Raw genomic sequence first — 22,373 nt, forward strand, 5'->3', positions numbered from 1 at the left:
TGCTCTAAAGCAGGAAGTCAGGACAGGGCTGGGGTGGGTGTCCTGATGCTATTCTTTGCATCGAGCACTGGAGCGCTGTGCAAGGAGCAGCTAGCAAAGTGGTGCAAGTGCTTAGGAAATGGGGTATGCTGTTGTGCCCCTTAATGATCTTGCATCTGCACTCCAGTGGTTATGAATGACTCCTATAACATTTTTATGCTTTACCAAACTTTTCCCTTGCTGCCTTCTTTTATTCTTTATGCTTGACTGCTTACTTATTTCTTAACCTATGACTTAACTGGTCTGTTTTGCAGTTTTACTAACCCATACTTCTCTTTAATCATAACTAAATATGGTTATTAATGGAAACTCCTGTTATGTATGATTCAATTTAATAACACTATAGTATGCATTATTTTACATGTACAGTACACTGTTGTGCCACTTGTTTAAAGTAGCTATAAGACTAAAATAAAATACAGTATACAGTAGGTTCAAAAAAATGTTTACAATGAGAGGAAGGAGAGATTCAAATAGGTACCTTTAAGGGCAGATTTATTAAGGGTCAAATTGAAAATTTTAATTTTTGAAATTTTTTATGGTCAAAACTGTCAAATTCAAATTGTGAATTATCCAAACTCAATTGGAATTTTAATTCAAATTAGAATTTCGAGATTTTTAAGCCTTGGCCCTTTAAAAATTAAAATTTGACTATTTGTCACCTAAAACCTGCCGAGTTTGTGTGTAAGTCAATGGGAGAGGTCCGGTGACCATTTTTATGCTGTTAGTAGCCTTCCTGACATTTGCGTTTTTTGGAGAAAAAACTTGATTTGAGTTTAGTCGAATTTGATTCAAATTTGATTCAAGTTTTTGGGTCAGTAATATTTGTCTGAGTTTTAGATATTCAATTTTTTATTGAATAACCCTCCAGTCAAATTTTGAGTATATTCAAATTTAATAGATTAAAAAAATGAATTTGAAATTAGATAAATGTGCTAGATATCAGGTGCAGCAAAGTTACTTTAGATGCCTATAAATAAATGCATTGGTATATGTGGAACTGCAGATAGAAAAAAGGGAAAACAATTAAGTAGGCTTCAAATCACTGAAATGGACCACAAAGTTGAATTTACCTTAATAGGAGTTTACAACTGTAAGCTACTACAGAGATTATTGAAAAGCCCTGAAGACTTTAAGTTGACAAGTCTGATAAGTACAAAACTGACAGAGGATATTTAGGAAAAGGAAAAGTATATGACAAGTGAGAACAATAGGAGGAAGTGATAAGTGCAGTTTATAGGGCAGCATTATTTGGGTTAATTTAAAAAATATAAACATAAACTCAATGTATTTGAGATATAATAATAAATAAACTAGAAAGAAAACCATTGTATTTAAAATTCACATTTTCTATATTTTTGTAATATATTGTAGAAATTACACTCTGCTGTGCAAAAGTATTTTAAAAAGTTTATGAAAAGTATCTTTACTTAAGGAAGTCACCACTAGTGTGCTGGGAATGATTAGTTATACTATGTGTGTGTGTATATATATATATATAATACACAAAAGCCATGAATATCTTGTAAATTATATCCTTATAAACGGTGAGTTCTGAAGTCATCAGTTATAAACGGTGAGTTCTGATGTAATTTCTGTCACATGACTCACTGAAATGTGTGTATTATAATAAATAAAGTACCCCCAGTTGCAAAATATGAGGATATTAGAAGTTACCTCGGAGTTCCATGACCTGTATAAAAACACTCGGCCTTCGGCCTCGTGATTTTATATGGTCATGAAACTCCTCGGTAACTTATAATATCCTTATATTTTACAAGAGGGGGTACTTTATTCACTATATATTTACAGTATATATACTGAGGACGGCTAGAGTGTATTAGCCAAGACGTTGAAATAAACCACAACTATGATGCTTTTTCACGAAAGACCTGTGAGTGCGGTTTTTGTTTTTCCTATGTTGAATCTGTATGAATAACCAGCACCCAGGCATTCCCTGCTTTTTTGTGTGCAAAAAAAATAACCCTTTAAGATGGAGCTAGCGGCCTAGCCCAGAAAGATGGGCTTTACATTGGGTTTAAGAAGATAAGATTAAAGAGGAAGACTAACTAAAACATCTTTAAATTATTTGTAAATATGTTTGCTAATAAAATATTATCTGTCTGTTTATATTTTCTGCTTTGCTGGTTTTGAATATAAGTTTTAAAGCACTAACATTTGCTAATATTCCACATTCATCCATTATATAATTTATTTAGTCAGAGGTGTGTAATGAACATGTCACAAAGGATGGCTTATTGCAATCTTTGGATGAAGACAATCACGTTCTTGCTCTTATATTCTTATTCCCTTTGTGTTTGAGTGTCACTATGTGCTACCTTCATGTTTATATTAAGTGACTTTTCTACCCTTGAAACAACTGCTATAATATGAAAATGATTTTCAGATTCTGTGAACAGTTTATCATATAATAATGGCCAACTTATGCCATTCCCAAATGTCTATGACATGCCTAAAGGGCTTTTGTTTTCAGTATGCTCTTTTTAACACTATAAAGACTGAGCTTGTTTTCTGGAAAGAATAATTTGTCAGGTTGTTGGCATCAGTAAAAGTCAGCAGATTCCTGGTGCAAATATTAAACACCTGGGATGGATCTGGGGAATGACGTATGGACTATTCATATTTTTCTTTAGCCGTTTTGTTCTACCTATTGTCAAGGAGCTTACCTCCTTTAAGCCATTGCAATCCTGGTAACATTCTTTGATATCCAGATGTGGGCATTTTAGTAAAGGAAGTATAGAGGATTAATTATTATGTTAAACAGCTAGGATAGTATATGTGAGTATTTTGCTGTATAGGACATAGCCCTTGTCTTTTAACTGACTGTTATTAAATCTCTTATATGCCTATTTCTAAGAGCAAAACAGTAAAGTAAAGTCATAAAAATCTCATAAAAAATCTGTTCTTTGCAGCTCTATGTGAATTATATGAAATTCGAAATATTACTGTCAGCCAGACTGTGGCTCACTCAGCCATCCTTGCTCATTAGAACACTGTAAACCTTCATTCTGCCATCTGTTTAATTCTCTAATTACAGATCCAAAGAAGAATCATAATTCAGAAAAGTATTGTAACGCATGGGGACTATGGACAAAAACACATACATGTGTTGTGTGTGTCATGTGTTAAGCATCTGGTTTATTTTTCCTTCTAAATTTTAATAGCACTATGGAACGAAGATGTTGTTATTGGAGTGTGATTATAGGCTGGCAGTGTTACGAGATGAGACATGGCAACAGCATGGAACATGTGCCTTAAGGCATGCAGGCAATGTGTTTCTGTCCATAATAAATTTACAATTGTAACGCTATCAACCCTGAATGGAAAGCTTACCCATATGATAAATTAGTCATATGCTAAATGAATTTGTAATCTGTTTGATTTTACTATGCACATTTGCTTGTTTGTTAAAATACAGTCTTTATACTAGTAACACAATTACTGTATATAATTCCATTCTGCTTTAAACTAAATATCCAAATCTAAACTCCACTGCACATAAGAATAAATTGCCCAATATTTTACAACTTTGAGGGTATATACTATAATTTTGGTATACTAAACCAAGACAGGATTATCTTTAACAGAAATATACTCAAATGCTTCAGTACAATACTATTTTATGTAACACTTCACTTGTATGTGAGGATGAGGATTGTAGAACTAATCAAAATCATTTGCTCTCTCCAATATGCTGAAAAAATGCAAAGGTCAAATCACATACATTGGGCCAGATTCAATTCAGTGAGAAAACAGTTTATCACGTGAAAAGGCATGGACAAGAATCAATTTGAGATGCAATTCAATTCAGAAAAACTTATCTCATGGTTTATCATGTGAAAACTCAATTAAAGCCTATGGGAAAAAAACTGAAACTGAATTTGGAGAAAAGTATTTTCTCCTCAAATTGAATCTCATCCATGAGTTGTCATGATAAAACATGAGATACCTTTTTCTCACTGAATTGAATCTGGCTCATTGTTGTATAATTTTCATGCACATAAAATATTTTTAATATTTTTCTCGTACATTTACATCTGTTGTGTTATCCAAAACAGCATCCTGAAGAGTAGACCACAGAGTGACTAATTAGGACAAAACTTTCTTGGAATAAGAATGTAAGAAAAACTTCCATATGTTTTATTTGTAGCAGCAGTTTGGGTCATGACTTGAGAAAGCTAAGCCTTCCTGCATTACTTAATTGTGATGTTTCCCATCTACTGAGAAGAACAATGACAACTTGCAAAAGAGTGATGCATACTGACCTTTTTTTAGACTGAATCCCTGAGCATTCTTCACCATAACTGAAATAAATTGACTGTAAGATGCTATATATGCACTTCTTAGTCTTATTTTATACTGTCTGTAAATACTCAGATACTAAAAGCTGAACAATGGGTCATAGCAAAAAAAAAAATTACTCTCATGGTATGATGGTATGATTCAACATCTAACATTCCTCTATCATCAGACGATGATCTGTATCGTAGTTTTACTCCAATCAGAAGAACTGTTTGGAGTATAACAAAGAGTATATAATCTGACCTGCAGACCTGTTTAGTTATTACATTAAATTGTCACACTATTTTGGAAAAATAATATTTTCTACATACTGTATGTCCAGGGGCATAATATTATAAGCACCCATTTGGAAGAGAAGGAGTAACTCTTCAGAGATTGTCATGCAATGTCCCAGGTTGTCTTAAGGATGCTAGGAGCAGCAATGAACTTTTGGTTCCTACAGAAAAAAAGGTGGATTTCCAACACTATAAATACTCTCAACACCCCTCTTCTAAAATGAGACCACTCGGGAAGTCAAGGAGGACAACCACCTTGACCTTAGCCAAAAACTGGCTGAATGACAGATCTGCTGCTTGAAAATCTGGAGGTCACCAAAGCCCATGCTAGAGATCTGCAGAGCCTAGGTGTACATGTGATGACCTTTGTGTAATCCTTCACTATTAACATTGTTTTCTGTGCATCTTTTCTGGGATCTTTTTTTAAACTTTGCTAGCTATCAAGTAATGAGCTCTAATGATGTTTTTTAAGGTTTTATAGAAAACCTGTGTTCTACATACAAAATAATTACGATAAATATAGTCTGCTTATATATTATAGCATTTCCTCTCTTTTGTGTATGCTGTTACCCTTTTGATGGTTGTTGCCTTCATTGAGTTTTACCCACAAAGTAAATATCTCCAGGTATCTTCAGACATGTACTAATGAACAAAACTGCTGCTACACTGAAAAATGTGCAAACTGGGAGGTAAGGAGAGCATTCTACATTATATTGGTTGCTATAGGGTTACGCTACCTGGGCAAATCTAACACCTTATATTACTTAAGTGGATAAATGTTTTACTTGTTGCATCTTGACCTGTGGCTTATTAATTGCCATACAAATTACAAAAAAAGTGTGATTCAAATAAATGGATCCCAGCACATCACATAATCAATATAAATGTGTCACATGACTTATTTTGGTTAAAGACGTTATTATAATGATATGTCTAAATGATCTATCTAAACTGAGTTATATGGTGGGATATGGCAAGCAAACTTTGCCAAATGGTTACATATTTGATCTACTTGCAAAGTTACACATATCAATAAGTTGGACACAGAAAAGACTTTTCAGGAGCTTCCCTCTCATCTGGAAAGAGTCATGCCCCCCTGCTTAATCTGAGCCATGACATTTCAAGATTTGACAAGGGAGGTCAAAATGCCCCAAATACCCAAAGAGGGTAATCTATACATCAGTAAAGAAGTTGTTGTACAATGTCTGGTAGGTACAAAAGGGTATTAAATAAAGATCAAAGGAAATTATAATAAGAACATCAATATCAAAGGTCAGAGAAATAAGAATAAACACCCAGGTTCCCAATTGTACAGACTTAAATCAAGCACTGAACTGGCACCCAGCTATTAAAGGGGTTTTCTGCTCCATAAAAAAATCATAGTAATCATATCTTTTGAGCCCTGTCCTCAAGTGTGACATGCTTTGCCAATTTCACAGTCACTGTCAGCTATTTCAAAGCCATGTAAAATTGTGACAATTCTCAGTGAATACTTTGAGGATATACAAAAAATTAACTGTATGTAATATTTACTAAAGTTAAATGGTATTTGAAAATATAATTTACACTTTAATATAATTGTAAGGGGTTTGGTATTACTAGGGCAAACATCAAAGTCCTAAACACAGATACAAAAAAACTGATACTTTGCCCTCAATGTAACTGCCTTCTTTCTGGATTTGCAAACAAAAGCTGGCTCCTGTCTTGGTAGTGCTGCTTGCTTCTTCCATATACAAGAGGTGCATGACATGGGCGGGGAATGGGGTGCCATAGTATTTAAATTCATGTTTTTTTCTTCCCAAGTCAACACTAAGGGGGTTATTTACTAAACTCTGAATGCAAAAATAATGAAAAATGTGTGATTTTTTTTATATAAAATCAGACTTTTTTTGGAATTTATTAAACCCTGAGGATGGAAAAGTCTTTATCTGAAAATGCGGCATCTCAGACCTGTCGAGGTTGCATATAAGTCAATGGGAGAAATCCCAATGATTTTTTGATGTGCGCTGGGTTTCGGTCAATACTCAGAGGTTTTCGGAGTTTTCGGGTGAAAATTACGAAAAAATCTTGAAAATCGTGATTTTGTGCTTAGAAGGGAAATACAATATACTAAAAGGTATATTTGTTATGCAACGTCTTAAAAAATTTAATTTTTCTTCCGATTTTAACTCTCATGTTTTCATTATCTACCTATCTGGATACTTTGATGCAAAAATACATTATTGTAAGTAAATATTACAGGTATGAGACCTGTTATCCATAATGTTTGGGATCTTTCCGTAATTTGGCTCTTCTTCTTAAGTCTTAGTAAATCACGTAAACATTAAATAAACTGGTTAGGTTTTATTAATTGGGTTTTATTAATTGAAGTGATTAATTATATCTTAGTTGAAAACAATTACAATGTACTGTTTTATTACTACAGAGAAAAATGAAATCCTTTTTAAAAATTTGGATTATTTGGATAAATGGAGTCTATGGAAGACAGCCTTTCAGTAATTCAGAGCTTCCTAGATAATGGGTTTCCGGAAAATGAATACCATACTTGTATTATTAAATACAACAAAATTAAATTGTTTTAGAAACATTCTTATACATATCCTAGTTACATAGGGGTTTCATTCACAGCATGTAATCAAGTGTCTTTGATAATCAATGTAACATTGAGTTAACATTATCGATTCATAGCATTTGGTATTTTTTGTTAGTGTCACAGGCTATGCCCTTGAGGTAGCAGTTTGCTTAGATGTAGCCATCATTTATGAGAGCTGATGAGAACTGATGATGTTATTGGTCTTATTTGTCTGATTGGCTAGTTTTCAAATCTTATAAGGAAAGCCAATAAAATTATATATTTGTTTTACAACTGGTAATGCAAGGGAAGCCATTTATTGATAACAATGTTGTTCCAGCACATTATTTTTAGATTTCCCTCAATCTAAGATTGATTCCTCAGGAGAGGCCATCATCTCATTCTTTGGACACAGACCCAACTTTAATTTAACCTGCCTGTGCTGTTTGATTGAAAGGTGTTTCTGCCTGAATAGCTGTAATTCTTCACTGTACCAAATAATTACTTGGAATTACTTAGGCTGTGTATTTTTTCCTACTTGCCGTTCTGTGAAAGTCTAACACTGCTATCTTAACATTTTGTTAGTGTATACTGTAATAAAGTGTTAGTATAACAGAGTTTTGTTTATTCGGCAAATAAGTATTCTCTACTGTTACTGCTGTTTGATAGCTATTTAAAGGGATTTTGTTGTGATTTTTATGATATAGTTTTATTGCTAAATTAGAGTGTTTACATTGCACATAATTCATTCTACCATTAAAATGTTTATTTTTGAACCAATAAATGTATTTTTTAGCTGAAATATTGGTGTGTAGGCAGCCATCTCAGGTCATTTTGCCTGGGCATGTGCTTTCAGAAAGAGACAGTACTTCACAATGGTAATGGCTTAAAGGAACAGTAACGTCAAAAAATAAAAGTGTTTTAAAGTAATGAAAATATAATGCAGTGTTGCCCTGCACTGGTAAAACTGCTGTGTTTGCTTAAGAAACACTACTATTGTTTATATAAATAAGCTGCTGTGTAGCAATGGGGGCAGCCATTCAAAGGAGAAAAAGCTCAGGTTACACAGCAGATAGAAGATAAGCCCTGTCTGTCTAATGGTTTTATCTGTTATCCGTTCGTTAACCTGTGCCATATAGCCGTTTTTCAATTTCCGCCATTGCTCCACAGCATCTTGTTTATATGAACTATAGTAGTGTTTCTGAAGCAAACAGAACAGTTTTACCAGTGCAGGGCAACAGTACATGATATTTTCATTACTTTAAAACACTTACATTTTTTGGTGTTACTGTTCCTTTAAGACAGGCTCCTACTCAATTGAAGGAGTTGCAACATGAGTTAGCCAGACTTGGATTTTTACTATTGATTGCTGTTCTCATATCTACCACTAGGCGGGGCATGGGAACATTTTTAGCAATGCAACTGTCAGGGAGCTGGTATTTGGTTTCCTTCCCATTGTTCTGCCAATGGGCTGCTGGGGAGGGAGAGTACAGCAGTATAGAGTTACTGAAGTTTATCAGAGCACATGACTGGGGGCACCTGGGAAACTGACATGTCTAGTCCAATGTCAAATTTCAGAATTAAATATTAACATCTGTTTGCTCTTCTGGAAAATGGATTTCAATGCAGGAATATCATGTACCTGATCAAGGAGGCACAAAAGATTTAATAAGCCTCTCCTACAAGTCCCACAAGAGAATCAGCACCTGAGGTTGGAAACAGGTCTGGGCTCAGTGGAGGAATGGCAAGAGTGCTGAACAGTAGAGATGTCGCGAACTGTTCGCCGGCGAACTTGTTCGCGCGAACATCGGGTGTTCGCGCTCGCCGGAAGTTCGCGAACGTCGCGCGACGTTCGCCATTTTGGGTTCGCCATTGTTGGCGCTTTTTTTTGCCCTCTCACCCCAGACCAGCAGGTACATGGCAGCCAATCAGGAAGCTCTCCCCTGGACCACTCCCCTTCCCTATAAAAACCGAAGCCCTGCAGCGTTTTTTCACTCTGCCTGTGTGTGCTGAAGAGATAGTGTAGGGAGAGAGCTGCTGCCTGTTAGTGATTTCAGGGACAGTTGAAAGTTTGCTGGCTAGTAATCGTTTTGATACTGCTCTGTTATTGGAGGGACAGAAGTCTGCAGGGGTTTGAGGGACATTTAAGCTTAGGTAGCTTTGCTGGCTAGTAATCTACCTTCTACTGCAGTGCTCTGTATGTAGCTGCAGTGGGCAGCTGTCCTGCTTCTAATCTCATCTGCTGACTGCTGCAATAACAGTAGTCCTTGTAAGGACTGCTTTTATTTATTTTTTTGTTGTTTTACTACTACTACTACTACTACTACTATAAGAGCCCAGTGCTATTAGTCTAGCAGTGTTGGGGAGTGGGACTGGTGTGCTAATCTGCTGCTCCTAGTAGTTCAGCAGCACCAACTTTAATTTTTTTTTTTTTAATATTCATTTTTTTTTTATTTTACTTTTTTTTATTTTACTACCGCTGTAGTAGTGTATAAGTTGACCTTTTAGGCATTATTTGCCCTGTAGGCATTATTTGCACACTGTTTTCTTCAACCCGCCATCGAGCTGTGTGACCTTGTTCACATTCTGTCTAAATATCCATAATATTACCGTCTCCAGAAAAAACACCGGAGTCACTTTTTTCAAGCAGCCATAATATATTTTACGTAATCCGTATCCACCGCTGTAGTAGTGTATACGTTGGCCTTGTAGGCATTATTTGCACACTGTTTTCTTCAACCCGCCATCGAGCTGTGTGACCTTGTTCCCATTCTGTCTAAATATCCATAATATTACCGTCTCCAGAAAAAACACCGGAGTCACTTTTTTCAAGCAGCATTCATATATTTTACGTAATCCGTATCCACCGCTGTAGTAGTGTATACGTTGGCCTTGTAGGCATTATTTGCACACTGTTTTCTTCAACCCGCCATCGAGCTGTGTGACCTTGTTCCCATTCTGTCTAAATATCCATAATATTACCGTCTCCAGAAAAAACACCGGAGTCACTTTTTTCAAGCAGCATTCATATATTTTACGTAATCCGTATCCACCGCTGTAGTAGTGTATACGTTGGCCTTGTAGGCAATTATTGCACACTGTTTTCTTCAACCCGCCATCGAGCTGTGTGACCTTGTTCCCATTCTGTCTAAATATCCATAATATTACCGTCTCCAGAAAAAACACCGGAGTCACTTTTTTCAAGCAGCATTCATATATTTTACGTAATCCGTATCCACCGCTGTAGTAGTGTATACGTTGGCCTTGTAGGCATTATTTGCACAGTGTTTTCTTCAACCCGCCATCGAGCTGTGTGAGCTTGTTCACATTTTGTCTAAATATTGATAATATTATCGTCTCTAGAAAAACCACTTGAGTTACTTTTTTTCAAGCAGCATTCATATATTTTACGTAATCCGTATCCACCGCTGTAGTAGTGTATACGTTGACCTTGTAGGCATTATTTGCACACTGTTTTCTTCAACCCGCCATCGAGCTGTGTGACCTTGTTCACATTTTGTCTAAATATTGATAATATTATCGTCTCTAGAAAAACCACTTGAGTTACTTTTTTTCAAGCAGCATTCATATATTTTACGTAATCCGTATCCACCGCTGTAGTAGTGTATACGTTGACCTTGTAGGCATTATTTGCACACTGTTTTCTTCAACCCGCCATCGAGCTGTGTGACCTTGTTCCCATTCTGTCTAAATATCCATAATATTACCGTCTCCAGAAAAAACACCGGAGTCACTTTTTTCAAGCAGCATTCATATATTTTACGTAATCCGTATCCACCGCTGTAGTAGTGTATACGTTGGCCTTGTAGGCATTATTTGCACACTGTTTTCTTCAACCCGCCATCGAGCTGTGTGACCTTGTTCCATCTTGTCTAAATATCCATAATATTACCGTCTCCAGAAAAAACACCGGAGTCACTTTTTTCAAGCAGCATTCATATATTTTACGTAATCCGTATCCACCGCTGTAGTAGTGTATACGTTGGCCTTGTAGGCATTATTTGCACAGTGTTTTCTTCAACCCGCCATCGAGCTGTGTGAGCTTGTTCACATTTTGTCTAAATATTGATAATATTATCGTCTCTAGAAAAACCACTTGAGTTACTTTTTTTCAAGCAGCATTCATATATTTTACGTAATCCGTATCCACCGCTGTAGTAGTGTATACGTTGACTTTGTAGGCATTATTTGCACAGTGTTTTCTTCAACCCGCCATCTAGCTGTGTGTATTATCGTTTCCAGAAAAACCAACTGAGTTTTTGTTGTTGTTGTTGTTTTTTTAAAAATAATGCCAGGCAAAGGCAGGCCGCCACGCAGAGGCCGTGCTAGGGGCCGTGCTGCTATGCAATCCTGTGGCCCTAGCAAATTGCCCAGTTTTAAAAAGCCAATGACCCTGAACTCCCAAAATGCTGAAGAGGTAGTTGACTGGCTTACACAGCACACCCCATCCTCTACCGTTTCTAACTTTACCACAACATCCTCCTCATCCTCCACTGCTATGGCCACCCCACGTAACACTTCCTCCACCACCGGTGCCCCTTCTTCACTGGGGTCAGAGGAGTTATTTTCCAATGAGTTTCTTGAACTGAGTAATGCGCAACCATTATTGCCAGAAGAAGATGAAGGAGATGAGGACCTTACACCAGATTTAATTCTGGCAGAGAACACGATAGAGATGGACATAATGAGTGATGAGGAGGAGGTCCCCGCTGCTGCTTCCTTCTGTGATGTGTCAGAAGAAATTGATGCATCTGAGGAGAATGATGATGAGGAGATTGATGTTTTGTGGGTGCCTAGTAGAAGAGAGCAAGAGGAGGGTAGTTCAGATGGAGAGACGGAGAGTCAGAGAGGCAGTAGGAGAATAAGACTTAGAAGAAGCAGGGAGGACAGCCCGCAGGGATCAGCAGGGCAACAACATGTATCGGCACCTGTGTTCAGCCGGCCAACGCACCCGCCATTGCCGCCAATACCGCCAACTCCGCCAACTTCTACTGTTACCGCCAGATCGCACACTTCCAAAAAGTCAGCAGTGTGGGATTTTTTTAATGTGTGTGCCTCTGACAAAAGCATTGTAATTTGCAATGAGTGCAGTCAGAAACTGAGCCTTGGTAAGCCCAACAGCCACATAGGTACAACTTCTATGCGAAGGCACATGAGCGGCAAGCACAAAGCACTTTGGGAGCAACACCTCAAAGGCAACAGGCAAACTAAAAGCCACACTCCTTCTGGTCCAGCATCTTACTGCTCTACCTCTGCTCTCCTTGACCCGTCTGAACCACCCTCCACTCCGCCTTCCACCTTGACCACCTGTTCCCATTCCAGTCATCTGCCACCAGCCAAGTTTCTGTGAAGGCCATGTTTGAGCGTAAGAAGCCAATGTCTGACTGTCACCCCTTGCCCGGCGTCTGACAGCTGGCTTGTCTGCACTCTTAGCCCGCCAGCTTTTACCATACCAGCTGGTGGACTCTGAGGCCTTCCGCAAATTTGTAGCAATTGGGACACCGCAGTGGAAGGTACCCAGCCGCAATTTTTTTTCTAAAAAGGGAATACCACACCTGTACCAACATGTGCAGAGCCAAGTTACCGCATCTCTGTCACTTAGTGTTGGGCCAAAGGTCCATATGACTACTGACGCATGGTCCTCCAAGCATGGTCAGGGCAGGTATGTCACCTACACTGCCCACTGGGTGAACTTGGTAATGGCTGGGAAGCAGGGAATGGGTAGCTCAACAACAACAGTGGAGTTGGTGTCACCGCCACGGATTGCACGCGGTTCTGCCACCACCTCTACTCCTCCATCGCTCTCTACCTCGTCTTCTTCTTCTTCTTACTCTGCTGCTGGGTCCTCCTTCTCCTCCTCCACACCTGTGCACCCCCAGCTCCCCCTAGGCTATTCGACGTGCCAGGTACGCCGTTGTCACGCTGTCTTGGGGATGACGTGCCTGGAAAGCAAAAACCATACCGGATCTGTACTCCTGTCATCTCTGCAGTCACAGGCCGATCGGTGGCTGACCCCACACCAACTGCAGATCGGAAAAGTGGTGTGTGACAATGGAAGCAATCTGTTGGCAGCGTTGAGACTAGGCAATTTAACACATGTGCCCTGCATGGCACATGTGTTAAATTTAATAGTCCAACGTTTTGTCTCCAAGTACCCAGGATTCCAGGACGTTCTCACCCAGTCCAGAAAGGTGTCGGCCCATTTCAGACGTTCCTACACAGCCATGGCACGCCTTGCTGACATTCAGCAGCGCTACAACATGCCAGTCAGGCGTTTGATTTCTGACAGCCAGACTCGCTGGAATTCAACGCTCCTTATGTTGGAACGTCTGCTGCAACAACAAAGGGCCGTCAACGAGTACCTTTTTGAACTGGGTGGTAGGACTGGATCTGCACAGCTGGGGATTTTTTTCCCCCGTTACTGGGTGCTTATGCGCGATGCCTGCAGGCTCATGCGACCTTTTGAAGAGGTGACAAATATGGTCAGTCGCACCGAAGGCACCATCAGCGACCTAATACCCTTCGCTTTCTTCCTGGAGCGTGCCGTGCGACGAGTGACAGATGAGGCTGTAGACCAGCGTGACGAGGAGCTGGAAGCGCACGATTTCTGGTCGGAATCACCAGAACGAACCCAGGCACCTGCTGCAACGCAGGGAGAGGTGCCAGAAGTGGAGTCAGAGGAGGAAGGTGGCTTTGTGGAGGAGGAGGAGGAGGACCAACAGGAGCAGGCTTCCCAGGGGGCTAGTGGTGACCTTTTGGGGACCCCTGGTCTTGTACGTGGCTGGGGGGAGGAGACCGTGGATGATGCAGTCCTTGATAATGAGGAAGCGGAGATGGATAGCTCTGCATCCAACCTTGTGAGAATGGGGTCTTTCATGCTGTCATGCCTGTTGAAGGACCCCCGTATCAAGAGGCTTAAGGAGAAGGACCTGTACTGGGTCGCAACGCTACTAGACCCTCGGTACAAGCATAAAGTGTCAGAAATGTTACCAACATACCACAAGTCCGAAAAGATGCGGCATTTACAAACCAGCCTGCAAAACATGTTGTACAATGCTTTTAAGGGTGATGTCACTTCAGGAACTCATCAACATTCCAGGGGCAGAGGTGCCAGTAATCCTGCCACGAGCACACCTGCAAGGACAAAGCCCTTTGGCCAGTCTGTAACGTCAGACATGCAAATGTTTTTCTGTCCAAGGCAGCGCCACAACCCTTCTGGATCCACCCTCAAAGAACGCCTCGACCGGCAGGTAGCGGACTACCTGGCATTAACTGCAGATATCGACACTCTGAGGAGCGATGAACCCCTGGACTACTGGGTGCGCAGGCTTGATCTGTGGCCAGAGCTGTCACAATTTGCCATGAACCTCTTGTCTTGCCCAGCCTCAAGTGTGCTCTCAGAAAGGACCTTCAGTGCAGCAGGAGGGATTGTAACTGAGAAGAGAACTCGCCTAGGTCACAAAAGTGTCGATTACCTGACCTTTATTAAAATGAATGAGGGGTGGATCTCGGAGGGTTACTGCACGCCGGAAGACTTGTTCTGACTTCTATGCAGCTGTCCTTCTCTTCAAGCCTCATGACTCCACACACAGCTGTCCTTTAGCGTCCTCCTCCTCCCTCCGCCACCGTTACAAACTAGGGTGCAAACCCTACTGGTTTAATTTTTTCTGGCCTCTGTGCTTCAGTGGCTGCAACCAAAAAAACTGGGCAAACAATGTCTACAAGGTCAACGTATGGCAAAAAATGACTATTTTCAGCATTTATATGGCATATTTTTTCTGGCAACTGTGCTTCAGTGGCTGCATCCAAAAAAATGCATATTTTCTGCATTTATATGGCATAATTTTTCTGGCCTCTGTGCTTCAGTGGCTGCAACCAAAAAAATGCATATTTTCTGCATTTATATGGCATAATTTTTCTGGCCTCTGTGCTTCAGTGGCTGCAACCAAAAAAATTTATATTTTCAGCATTTATATGGCATAATTTTTCTGGCAACTGTGCTTCAGTGGCTGCGACCAAAAAAATGACTATTTTCAGCATTTATATGGCATATTTTTTCTGGCCTCTGTGCTTCAGTGGCTGCGGCCAAAAAAACTGGGCAAACAATGCCTACAAGGTCAACGACGTTGACCTTGTAGGCATTGTTTGCCCAGTTTTTTTGGCCGCAGCCACTGAAGCACAGAGGCCAGAAAAAATATGCCATATAAATGCTGAAAATAGTCATTTTTTGCCATACGTTGACTCAACGTATATGGCAAAAAATGACTATTTTCAGCATTTATATGGCATATTTTTTCTGGCAACTGTGCTTCAGTGGCTGCGACCAAAAAAATGCATATTTTCTGCATTTATATGGCATAATTTTTCTGGCCTCTGTGCTTCAGTGGCTGCAACCAAAAAAATTTATATTTTCAGCATTTATATGGCATAATTTTTCTGTCAACTGTGCTTCAGTGGCTGCGACCAAAAAAATGCATGTTTTCTGCATTTATATGGCATAATTTTTCTGGCCTCTGTGCTTCAGTGGCTGCAACCAAAAAAGTTTATATTTTCAGCATTTATATGGCATAATTTTTCTGTCAACTGTGCTTCAGTGGCTGCGACCAAAAAAATGCATATTTTCTGCATTTATATGGCATAATTTTTCTGGCCTCTGTGCTTCAGTGGCTGCAACCAAAAAAATTTATATTTTCAGCATTTATATGGCATAATTTTTCTGGCAACTGTGCTTCAGTGGCTGCGTCCAAAAAAACTGGGCAAACAATGTCTACAAGGTCAACGTATGGCGAAAAATGACTATTTTCAGCATTTATATGGCATATTTTTTCTGGCAACTGTGCTTCAGTGGCTGCGTCCAAAAAAACTGGGCAAACAATGCCTACAAGGTCAACGTATGGCAGTTGTTTAAAGAGAACAGTAGATTACTAGCCAGCAAAGCTACCTAAGCTAAAATGTCCCTCAAATCCCTGCAGACTTCTGTCCCTCCAATACAGAGCAGTATCAAGCAGATTACTAGCCAGCAAACTTACTATCATCTGTCCCTGAAATCACTAACAGCTCTCCCCCTACACTATCTCTTCCAAGCACACACAGGCAGATTTTTCAGATACATTTTGCCCTTGATCCCCCTCTGGCATGCCACTGTCCAGGTCGTTGCACCCTTTAAACAACTTTAAAATCATTTTTCTGGCCAGAAATGTCTTTTCTAGATGTTAAAGTTCGCCTTCCCATTGAAGTCTATGGGGTTCGCGAACCGTTCGCGAACCGCTCGCGTTTTTGCGCAAGTTCGCGAATATGTTCGCGAACTTTTTTTCCGACGTTCGCTACATCCCTACTGAACAGGAACTCCCAGAGATGTGGTCAAATTCAGTCAGAGGTCAGTCCATGTAGCAGTCAATTGATAATGGGAACAGTTGTTAACAGGAACACAGCAACACATATCAATCAGAAGAACAAGGTTCTTGATTGTAAAAACTGGGCAAATTTGCACCTGAGCAATAACCATTGCCAACCAATCAGATTATTGCTTTCAGTGTTCCACCTGCAGCTGACTGAAAAAAGCTAATCACTGATTGGTTGCTATGGGTTACTGCCCAGGTGCAAAAGCAAAGTTTTTAGACACATTGGAAATAATGAGTATTGGATTTGTTTTTGACAGTTTATTTTTGATCCAAATTTTGAAATAAATAAGCAAACATCTCAGTTTGGTAAAATTGCAATTTTATGCAATTTTATGCATTTGAACTATTGCATTTTAGTGTCATGGCAGGTGTTTGAGGAAGTCTTATACAGGTATAGGATCCCTTATCCAGAAACCCGATATCCAGAAAGCTCCATTTTATCCAAATAATCCAAATTTTTAAAAATGATTTCCTTTTTCTCTGTAATAATAAAACAGTAGATTGTACTTGATCCTAACTAAGATATAATTAATCCCAATTGGAAGCTATTGGGTTTATTTAATGTTTAAATGAATTTCCCATGACTAAGCACCCTGAAGAGTGTGAAACGCTCAGGGTGGATGGAGATGAAACTATCATTTTAATTTTTCTACCAATAAATGTATTTTTTAACTGAATATCTCTGGTCTTGTGGATCCGTTTGAGTGCCGGTCAGCCCTGCTTCTTTATCTTCTGCTGTACCGCTCCCCGAAGCTGGGGGTCTGGGGCTGGTGCACCCGGACCACTTTCACTGTTTGATGAGTAACTTTACAACTAATTCTGGAGCACCTTGTCCTCCTCTAACCATTTGATCTGAAATATCACTACCATTATTTACAGTGATTCAGAAACTGACTTTAAAAATGCAATTTTTTTATTCTTCACTAGTTACTGAGCAATAAAGTGTGTTCACTTGCTGGGTTAAATATTCTAGTCTAACTGACAAATATCACAAACTGTTCTGAGTGTCCTGTGCTGTAATCATATTGCAAAGATTAAAAAACCTGGTTGTTTTTTTTTTCTGTATGCATCTGTGCTTGCAGATTCTGCAGATCATTAATTATTTTGAAATTGGTTAGTTAGTTAATTGAAACCTGATGTAATTCAATTAGCATGTGTAAGTCAGTGTGCTCTGGATTCTCTTGTGAATTCATTAGGCAGTAGGATGTTTCAGATACAGAAATTAAACTACATATATTAATAGGAATAGTTTAGCAAATAATAAAACAGTGTCCTTGTACTGTGCACAATGTTCTTACATTAGGGAGTAGTAAATGTTATCTACATATTTAACAGAAAATAATTAAAGGCATACACATTTTTAAAAACTGTGATTATCCATGCCTATGTTTCAGTTTATTGTGAGATGCATCGTTGGCTCTAGCGATGGTCTTTTTTCTAAAATTAATTGGTATTAAATAAGCATTATGACATAGACAGGACAATAGATACATGTAAAGGGGCTGTTTTATCATTCTCATGCAACAGACCAGTTTTTGGCACTGTTCTATTGCAGGTTTAACAAATTAGTAGTGAAAAATCATACAGGTATAAAATCTATTACCTGAAATGCTTACTATCTGCAGTTTTTTGATAAGGGGAATATTCATACATTGGAGCATGATTCCTTAAGGCTAGTGAAAAATAAACAACAGAAAAAAGGCTATATACAATATACAGTATTGTATATTGTATCATTAAGGGTTTATTCTAGCATAGCCAACATTAAGTATAATGCAGTTTCAGTAATTTAGAGAAAAAGAAAATGCCTTTATGAATGATGAAAATAATAAAGCCCATGTTGTTGACTTTCAGGTTCAGTGTGAACATTCCATAGGCTTAAAGAATTCTTAACATATATTTCTAATGGACCCTTCTTATCAAATGCCTTTGCTGGTGAGAGTAGTATGCTAAGTTGTTTGGTCCATTGTTTTAGTGAATCTTGACTGATCCACATGCATGATCTGTTGCTGGAAGTCACCTTCAGCTAGTCTTTTAGTATTTTAGTTATGCCTTTGGTGTATCATTTTAAGTCATTGTTTTGGAGTAATACTGGGCAATAGTTAGCAAAGGAGATAAAGCCTGCCTGGTCAGGGTGCTTTGCCAGGCTGCATTGCTTTGCATCTAAGAATTCATTTGTTTAATTGAGGTGTTTAATATTAACTTTTTGTTTTCCGGTTGCTCATGTTTTTTTAAATTATTAAGTAGATAGTCTGTTGCTGTTGTGGTTTGTTTTTGTATAGGTACATGTAGCTTTGCTAGCTGTTTCAAAGGTTTGCTGCCCTTTGTGTATCTTGTTAATTTAAATCTATGAAGTTTACATTCAAGTTTCTTAATGTCCATTTCCTGCTTTTGAGGCTGTAGTTTATTTAATTGTTCTAGCAGAGGTAGGCTAGCCAACTGGGCACTCTAGAATGCGTAGTGAAGTCGTTTATGGGATTTTTGTTCTTTATGTGTAGATGCATCCTATAATAAATGCCTTCTGAATGTTGCTTTGTGTGCTCACAACATAAAGCTGATTTGTGTTTCTGCAGTTTGGGTGAGTTGAAAGTAGGTGGCTCAAGCCTCTATACAGTTTTACTAGTTTACTATTGCTTAGTTATTTATTTTCTTAATTAATCTTCAAAGGCCTCTTAGTGGCATGTGATCAGACCAAGTGGGACATTTGGGTGTAGTCTCTCTCATTTTCACAAGACATTTTATAACTCTTGATATCTGCGTCAGGATTGTAAAGAATTAGAATACTGATTGCTCTCAGAGTGAGATAATAAATCTAGAAAAATTTGAGTTTTTTTTAAACCCGAAAAATTCGACATTTTACTGAAACTACCCTCAAAAACTAGATTTTTTTTTGGGTAAAAAAAACTACTACCTTTGATAAACAACTCCCCTAGTGTATGGCAATCCAAATTACAGAAATACCCCTTATCTGGAGAACCCCAGGTTCAAAGCATTCTTGATAAAAGGTCCTATACCTTTATTTGATATACAGTAATTTTTATTTGGGAAATTCTGTGTGCTAAAGTTAGCAGGTTTGCCATTTTCTATATGGGTTTCCTATATGTATAGTATTTGTGGAGCTGATTAAGTTGCTATTTCCTGAATTTTTTTTCAGTTGAGTCCATTGGTGTTATGTGATGTCACTTTCTTTGGCATTATGTGACATGGATTGTGGATAAGTGGTTGAGTTTGACTCACCCATATGCAGAATGTTCTAAAGTGGTTTTCCCTGTGACATACAGTATATGTTGCTTTGGTTTCTTGGCAGAATGCAAATCTTCTTTCTCTTGACTGGTACATATTGAAGGCATGTGCCTTCTGTTTTGTCTTATCTGGGAGAAAATGGAGGGTATAGTATGGGACGAGAGAAAAAGGGAAAGAAAAGATAGAAAGCAGCAGAAACAAAAATATATACAGGGTTGGGGGAGAGATGGACTACTAGATTATTTTGCTCCTTTTGACTGGGGTAGAGATTGTTGTGCCCATTAAGAAAATTTTCTTGACTAGAGGATGACCGGTTAGTTAATGCTTCGTGTTTTCCAGGGTGCTGGTGAATTAGAACTTCTGGCATTGACCTGTCCAGTGATTGCCTTGTTTGGTGCCAGTCTTGTAAGAGTCTTTTTGGTTTGAGTGTTTTTCTGCTTTGTCCTCCCTTAGTTTTAAGTGTTTCAGTACTTGCATGCCATGTTTTGAAGGGAGGGCAGTCTTGCTTTTGTATAGCCTGTGGCTCTATCTATTTTTCCATGATTACCTGGAATACAGTGGTAAAATACACTAGCAGTTCTTTGTGGTGTATTTCTTCTGGGATGCCCCTTATTCTACCTATGTTGTATTGCAGTATTTAATTTCTGCTAATTAACTAGTGAATGTAATAGACTCCGCTTACCCTGGACGTCCAGTAGTGTGCCCCCTGGCATGCGGGGGTGCCCACCGTGCCCCCCGGGGACGCCCGCCGCATGCGTTTTGTTCCTTTGGTGTCCAGTTCCTCTATGGCACGCTTCCTGGTTTATGCTCCAGTGTGATGACGTCATTGCGCATTTGGTGTGAGATTCAAAATATAAAAGGGGAGTTCAGTGTTAGCAAGTTGCCCGTTGTTAGGTTCAATTTGTTAAGTTCCTTGGTGCCTTGTTATTGTGTTTTCTATCCGATCTACTGGTTTTGACCCTTGCCTGCCTACTTACTACTCTGACCTCTCCAATCCTGACCCTGCCTGTCTGTGATTACGCTGATCTCTCCAATCCTAATCCTTTGCCTGTTCTCCGACTTTTCTACTTTCTCCAATTCGATTCCAGCCTGTCTGACAATTCTCTGCTTGTGCTGGTCCGGCCTGCCTATTTCTGGTGGTGTTCTTCCTTCTAGTATCCTGGTGAGACTATCGTGCTCCTTTGCTCGCCCAGAACCGTTAAGCTTAACTCTTCTCTCAATTAAGACCTGGCGGCATCCGATTAGCCGAGGGCTCTTCCCGAGGTGAAAGGCGGCGGTTAAAGGAAGAAGTGAGAGCCGAGACCAGGGAGCTTAGCTTGTGTTCTGGATATAGGGTGCCGAACGTGACAGTGAATCTTTGAATGTCTTCTTCTAGATTTGTATATCCATCAATATACTTGTTGTGTAAACTTACAGTTTCCTTGTTTTTTTGCTCTAGGTGACGTGCGCAAGTTTCTTTGTCAGGTCTACAAGTGTTTCAGATAATCAGTAAATCAGTAAGTAATTTAGGCTAGCATTACTATTTCCTTGTGTATTGTTTTGTAGTGTTCAAGAGTGCAATTTATACTTTCTGCTGTGTAATATGGGCTGCTGCTCTAATTTAAGGTGCCATCTTGGATATGAAGTGAGGGCCAGAGTTCATGTAGAGGCAGCCATTTGTACCAGGGGTAGTTTATTTTTCGTTTTGTCCACCCTCCCCTCTGCTTGTAGCTCAGTTGTGGTAAGTATGGGACCTGTCTCTCTCCTCCATTACTAGATCTCCCCAACTCACAGCTTATGTGGCTGTTTTCCTTGGATGTCAAGCTACCCTGTAGTATATTTATTTCAATGCTATTAAACTCAAAAAGTATCTGCTGGATATATTTTTATTAATAATAATAATAATAATAATAATCATAGGGCATAGTATGAGATCCATTAAACAGAAATCTCTCTGGAAAGTTCACAAATACAAGAATGACATTTCCTCATCTAAAAAAAAATCCTAATTAATGTCAAAACAAAAATCAAGTATAGAATCTGTTATCCTGAATGCTCTTTGTGAGGATACTCATCTGTATCAGCATCCTCGGGCACACTCCTTTTTCCGGGCTCTCTCTCCACAGTCCTTCAAATGCATGAACAGGTGCACAAATCGGTGCACAGATGTGCACCTGCACACGAGCGTCGATATGTGACTTTTTGGACGCAAGGACATTTTGACGCATATGCAAAGATGTTCTGACTCACCCCTCCCATTTTGGAGCTAATTCTGCCTATTTAAAGGATGCTAAAGGCTTGGTTCATTGCCTGGTTGTCTTGGTTGTTTCCAGAAGCCTAGCCTTATTTTTCCATTGATTTCCTCTTGTGACCTTCTGCTTGCCTACTGGACTTCGTTGCCTTCTGCCTGCCTTAACCCTTTGGCCCGATTGTGAGTATGAATCTATGCTGCCCACCTCTGATCTGTTGACTATGATTCTACCTGAACCGCTTGGTACTTTGCTCCAGTTTATTCTCACT

The 22,373-nt window shown here is 39.2% G+C and overlaps 1 long non-coding RNA gene across 1 annotated transcript in view; it reads left to right on the forward strand.

Annotated features, from left to right (window-relative positions):
- Positions 1–21,375, forward strand: part of LOC108707705 — a 47,711-nt gene extending 26,336 nt beyond the window's left edge. Inside the window, exon 3 of the long non-coding RNA XR_001934308.2 lies at positions 21,313–21,375. This is a non-coding gene — a long non-coding RNA (uncharacterized LOC108707705). The remainder of the gene's footprint in view (positions 1–21,312) is intronic.
- The last annotated feature ends 998 nt before the right edge of the window (positions 21,376–22,373 follow it).

This window comes from Xenopus laevis, chromosome 2L (assembly GCF_017654675.1).
Source record: "Xenopus laevis strain J_2021 chromosome 2L, Xenopus_laevis_v10.1, whole genome shotgun sequence".
Taxonomy (NCBI): Eukaryota; Metazoa; Chordata; class Amphibia; order Anura; family Pipidae; genus Xenopus; species Xenopus laevis.